Source organism: Doryrhamphus excisus, linkage group LG3 (genome assembly GCF_037039965.1).
Source record: "Doryrhamphus excisus strain RoL-2023G ecotype Guam linkage group LG3, RoL_Dexc_Guam_v1.1, whole genome shotgun sequence".
Lineage (NCBI taxonomy): Eukaryota > Metazoa > Chordata > Actinopteri > Syngnathiformes > Syngnathidae > Doryrhamphus > Doryrhamphus excisus.
This window is the reverse complement of record NC_136359.1, coordinates 18,682,696-18,689,313: the sequence shown is the minus strand read 5'-3', so window position 1 is coordinate 18,689,313 and position 6,618 is coordinate 18,682,696.

Here is a 6,618-nt window from a genome sequence, read left to right as displayed (position 1 = left end):
TTGGACTGGAGCACTTTCCGCTCCTCCCACTCTCTCCCGCTCAGCCTGCAGCCTGCACACATGCCCTGCACACACACACACACACACACACACACACACACACACACACTCACACACATGCTGAGCGCACGCTGGTTCTAATACATCACCCTCCACATTTAATCAGCCAAGTACAATATACTGTTAGTTGTTTTCATACAAAACAAATTGTGTTAAGCCTTTAACAAAATGTTGATGTTTCTGGTTCCATACTTTTAAAAGAAACCAATTGTGATGTAATTTATCAGATCACACATGATACTTATGTGCAAAACAATAATATAATAATAAGTAATATGTTGCCAGGTGATATTGCATGCGATATTCATTTGCAGTCTCGTCTAACATGGGAGTAGTCCTTAGTCCTAAAATACTTAAAATTATGACACTTTTTGTGCCATGTAGATATAGGATATACCTATACAGTATATTGACATGCCAGATCATTCTAGTTAACAAACATATAATTGTATATTTTGGTTTCAGTTAAGTATTTTCAATATTTGGTGTCATTTTTACACTCACTGGACACAATCTTCTAAAATCCAATGCACAAACTATATAAAAATAGCCATTGCAGTATTAATAATTATCTTGGAGTATAAACATCGATGTAATGATCAAACATGTTTTTTTTAATTATCATGTCTATATTTGGTAACAAACTTACTAAAGCAGTTGTTGCACCGAAGTTCTATGTCACCACTGCAACCTACACCCTGTTCCGAAATTCTTTAGAATGGAGTGTGCATGTGTACAATATCAAAATATTAAATAATCACATGGATCATTATTACATTGCAAGGGATATGGCAGTGGAGGTTTTGAAAGATACAGTAACAACAACAAAAACACTAACACTGAGGTTATACTGTATATGGAGGTTAATAGATCTTATGTCACAGAAATAAGAGTAGCTCCGGTGACATGACTTGTCTCAGATGTCGTTCAGGATGACTTTCAGGGTGGGGTCCTCTCCTTCCTCTGAGAAACACTCAAATACTGACCTGGAAAATGGAAAACCTGGTCCACAATGACTGACCTGCTGCTGGCTTCAGGGGATTCTAATCATGGGGCAACTGTTTAGAGCCACTGTAATTTTAATTACCACACTCTGACTGCTCATTAAAAATGCATCACAGTAGCAAGAAATCATTTGAACTTAAGTTGAAACTCACTCAAATACTTGTAATGGACTGAGTAATAACCGTGTAAAATGTACCCCTGTGTATTTCTTAGCATACACTTTTAGAAAAAAGTACATCCTTGTTTCTTTAGCGGTGAAATGACTTATCGTTACCACTTGACCTTAAATGGAAACATATCTGTACACCTTTGGACCTTGAAAAGATTCAAGCAGTTACCGTGGAGACCAGTGATTACGCCCATGGGGTGCCTTTAGCGTAATTGTACCTTGAGAGACAGAAATCTTTGTGTCTTTCTGGTTCTGAGTGTGTACTTATACATTTACTGCTTGACAAATTTGACAATGTTGTAGTGGAACCCATTTAAGTCAGTCCCTCGTACTGTATGTTGCCCACCTGTCTGTCAAACTACCTCACATCTTGATCCACCATGTTATTATTCTTGTTGTTATTATTTAAAAATGCTCAGAAAAGTAGATATCAATATACCTGGTCAACCGGTTTTGAGGCCCAAGGGGGCCAAGGAGGTCATTTCTATGAAAATTGTTCTGTACCCAACATGTGTCAGAACGGTTGCAGGATTGCTGATGGCGTTCTTCAATGTGAGGGGCATCGTTCACTGCAAGTTTTTTCCACAGGGTCAGTCGATCAACCAGCACGTCTACAAAGAGATCCTATGGCATTTTATTCGTTCAGTGCATGAGAAGAGGTGGGAGTTGTGTCAGGACAACGTGCGTCCTCATATTGCTCTGAGCATCTGACAGTTTCTGGCAGAGAAGAACATCAAAGTGCTGGACAAAATTCCTTACTCGCCCTATGTGTCTCCTAATGATTTTTTCCCTCTTTCCCAAGCTCAAAGTGCTCGTAAAGGAGATCCGTTTTGAAGACGTGGATGACATCAAGCCGGCCATGATGACGGAGCTGCAGAGGATCCTGGAAGAATCCTTCCAGGAGTGCATGAAGGTGTGGCATAGAAGGCTGGGACAGTATGTTGGACTCCAGGGAGAGTACTTTGAAGGGGAAAACTTCTAGATTTTAGTTTTTTATTTGAAATTAATCTTTTGTAACACCAGTCCTGGAACTTTTCAGACACACCGCGTATGTTAACATGCTCAAAGTATTGTCAATTTGTCATTGTCGCTAAGTAGCCTACCTAATGTCTAGTTAAACAGTATTCAAACGTAGGAGGAACTTCCTGTTTAGTTCAAAATAAGCTTCAAAATAAAACTATGGTATTGTCTCGGATTGTACACACATTTATTATTTTTGTTGTTGATTGTTAGCCATTGGACAAAACGATTTGCGAATGGACAAAGGCTTGTTATTAGGGATGAGGCGGATACTCATATACGGATATCATCATACCATCATATGGCTACTATCATATGGATACTCCATATGGCTGTATGTTAAAAGCGGGCATAAATTATCATCTATTATCAACTCCTATACTATTTATGAACTCCTATAAGTTGGGTTCGCAGTTAGCTGATACACCAGAAGTACTTTTAAGCACTCAGATGTATGACCAACCGCAGCGGAGTGGGCGTGCCTGGAGGCGGGTTGTGTGTGGAATGCATCAAAAAAGACCGTTTTCGCGGGAAGCACAAAATCCAAAGAAATACAGCTGAATAGGTGCAGATTCTGGAAGAAGTGGAAAGCTTTGTGTGTTGGTTATTGTGGGTAGATGCTCTATAGGAGTCCACAACTCAACACAAAGGTTAAAAAAATGTGAATAATAGTTCCCCTTTAAATGGAATCAATAAATTTCAATGTGGCTGAGGGTCTGTAACCTCTTGCTTAACCCTGCAACGACCCCTGGTGACCTCAAGGGGTTTTTATTGGTGAACTATTTAAGAAAAGTTAAAAAGGAATCATATCATGAATGTGCAGAAATGAGTGTGAGTCCTCGGTGCTGAAAAGATCTCTTCCTGTCACACAGGGTTACCATCACGCTTGGTGCTCAGCGTCTGCCATTAGAGTCGTTGTCTGAGAGCTAACACTGTGGATACTTCTGTCAGTGGAGGTAGCAAAGAGGCAGGTGTGGGTTGGAGGCACTTTCACCCTCAGTCTCTTAGCCTCTTTAGCTGTGGCCCACGGAGAGAGAGACTCAACAAGAGAGAGAGAAACTGCCCCGAGCACATCTCCACTGACCTACATTTTATCTGTCGCTTTTTTCCACTCCTCCTTTTTTTCCATCTCTTATTTCTCCCGTACCAACAGCTCCATAATTGTGATGTAATGACCAAAGCAAGCGTGATCAAATCCCAGACTGGTCAGGATGAAACCGCTCTTGAAGACAGGCAGACAGAAGAGAGAGAACTGAGAAAAGAGGAGACAGGAGCAAGAGGGGATAAACTAAAGGTTGGCACCTCAACATAAAATGATCACATTTCCCCAAAAGTGATAAAACGTGTCCTCATCTGATCTGTGCTGTGACGGTTGGGGACTCCAGTAAGAGGAATTGCCCCTCATTGGCAACTCTTCACTGTTCCTCCACAGCCTTCTACAGTGAATTGACTTTAATCATGACCAAGAATGTAGATGGGGTGTTGGAAGTGAACATGGGAGCAGGACTTGAGATCTGGAGTGTCCATATGGTGGTAAGAAGGAGGAAGGGAGCAGGAGAAGCAGACTGGGCCATGCCTCAGGGCTCAACTTGGAGAAGAAGAAAAAAGCTGCACGCTGCATAGAGATGCAATCTCAGTTCCCTCTGCCTTTATGTTTTTATCTGGGTTTCTTTTACTTCTTTACATTTTTCGTCTTACCTCTCAAATCGTCAGGTCTGGACAACACTAGAACAGCAAAATGATTCATTTGATTGGCATTCTTCCTGCATGATTGTGTTGTCAACTTCACTCTTCCTTCCTCTCTATTGATTGTGCCTTGTTCCAGAAATTTGGGCCAAACCCAACTTAGGGCCTGCATGAATGCTGCAGGGCCCCCAAATGGTCATTGAAAACATACATTTGGATAAAATAACCTCAATTGCAGTGAAGCCACAAACATTTTAATTTAAAAGCATGCACACAGACACTTAAATTAAATGTTAGTGTCTTATCATGTTAAAATAGTACTAATATTTTGGAAGATGTACCGTCAACAACCTCAACTTTATACATCTCATAATAATGTTCAGTGAGGTATATTATGTAAAAATATGCTTTTGTTGTTGTGTTTTGCAGTAATTTACAACTGCATTGTACCCCAAACCTTAAAAATGCAGCATTTGGAACTCTGCAATGCAGAATAAACACTACATGTAGCAGATAAGTAAACATAAGAAAGTACTGCTGCTATGGGAAAGAATATTGTTATAATAATGCAACTATGTTGACTCGAAATGTGTAACTTTAACAACTTTTTGTTAAACAGGTGCGGCAAGACATGCTGGGAAACCAGAAGCACTCCCTGTAATGTTGTGTAAGAGGAACTGCTAACATCTTTTTCTTGCTCTTATATCACTGAGCCATGCCTGCTGCCCTTGTAAATGCTTTTTCGGTCATTTAAACATGAAGTAACATTTGTCATAAGTAGTGTTATCTGATCATGATAGTAATTCACATATGTCCTATAGAATTACTGAATGGCTGATACTTTGGTTACAGTGGAACCCTGAATTCACGCAAAGCACGTACTGCATACATGACATGGTCTCTTCCGGTGTGTAATTGTATGACACGATGTTACGACGCGCGACGCTACGCATTCGGGGTAAATGTTACCACATACAAGTACACATCTCTGTGTGTATGTATGCGGTTATGCGATGAGACTAAAGATTTTTAAAAGCTCCTTATTCATACCAATCAGCGCTGCCCTTGAATCGACCACCAGGAAGTTAACTTAAATATAATTAGATAAGTTTCCTCTTGAAAATAAGAAATTAGGCCACAGGTCTCTGAGGAATCGTCCTCTCTGACATGTTCTGCACAGCCTCTCCTTTTCCCGCTGAAACAAGCAGGTGATTTATATCTGCAAAAACACAGAAATACATTCATGAGCGCCTGGGTGAGTTTGAGTTTATGAGTTAATTGTTTTGTTTGTGCCTTTGCACCAACCTGATGGACTGCGTTTTTGAATGTGACGACTGTACATGAGCATATACAGTAGCACTTCAATGATTTGAACAAGAAGAAGCAAAGGTCTCGTGTAATATGACATTGGCACATTGACATGTAAAGTGAGAGCTCAGGGAAAGAGAAAGGAAAGCAAAGAGGGAGAGACGGGAGATGAAGCAAAAGGAGAGGAAGAGATTGAAAATACACTTGAGAAATTTGCCGAGAGATACCACAAGTGACATAGGCAATTTCTGTAGAAAAATTACTTCATCATAATTTCAATCCCAAGAAGAATTGAAAGGAAAGCCCTGAAGGAGGGAGGCCAAGTCACCTTGAGAGGCATTAGGGGAAATGCTCACCCACCACACACACACACACACACACACACACACACACACAGAAGAGGGGTTCACTTTTATGCATTCATACAAAATCTCATGTCTTTCATTAATGAAGTCACCGCAATCTGATTTTTCATGATAGAGTGCATTACAGTTAAAATAGTGTTGTGGCAAAGTCATATGATGCCATTTTTTTTATTTTAATGCATAGTCATATTGACATTGTCTTGGATTAAAACCAGTGATGAGGTGTGAGGTTCATGGCTACTGAGGAATTGAACTGCTTTGGAGTTAAGTTAATACAGGTTTCTCTGTGAGGGGATATCAAGACAAAGGAGAATAATTGAATTTAGTTAAAAACATTTTTTTTTCAAGCTTTTTAGTCCCATTTATTAATGTTGAGTAGTATCATCAAATCAAATTTGAAATACTTGTGCCTCCCAGGTTTTTAAGAACTAAACCTGGGGGGCACGGTGGTCGAGTGGTTAGTGCGCAGACCTCACAGCTAGGAGACCAGGGTTCAATTCCACCCTCGGCCATCTATGTGTGGAGTTTGCATGTTCTCCCCGTGCATGCGTGGGTTTTCTCCGGGTACTCCGGTTTCCTCCCACATTCCAAAAACATGCTAGGTTAATTGGTGACTCCAAATTGTCCATAGGTATGAATGTGAGTGGTTGTTTGTCTATATGTACCTCGCATCTCGCCCGAAGACAGCTGGGATAGGCTCCAGCACCCCTGCGACCCTCGTGAGGAAAAGCGGTAGAAAATGAATGAATGAAGAACTAAAGCTTGACCTCATTGTGTTTTCCAGTCCGACCACAAAACTAGTTATTTTGAAGGCACTTTGAACCTAGAATTACTTCTTCTTAGTGTATTCAAAATCCGAGTCGGTAGTACAGTGGTTTTCAATCTGGGGGGTCGTTCCCCCTAGGGGGGCCGACGTTATGACGGGGGTTGCGGGGCTCCCGTGAATAAGTTGTTTTATTTACCTTTTAGGTTCTCTCTGGGCACTCTGGAAACCAGGGTGCCTGT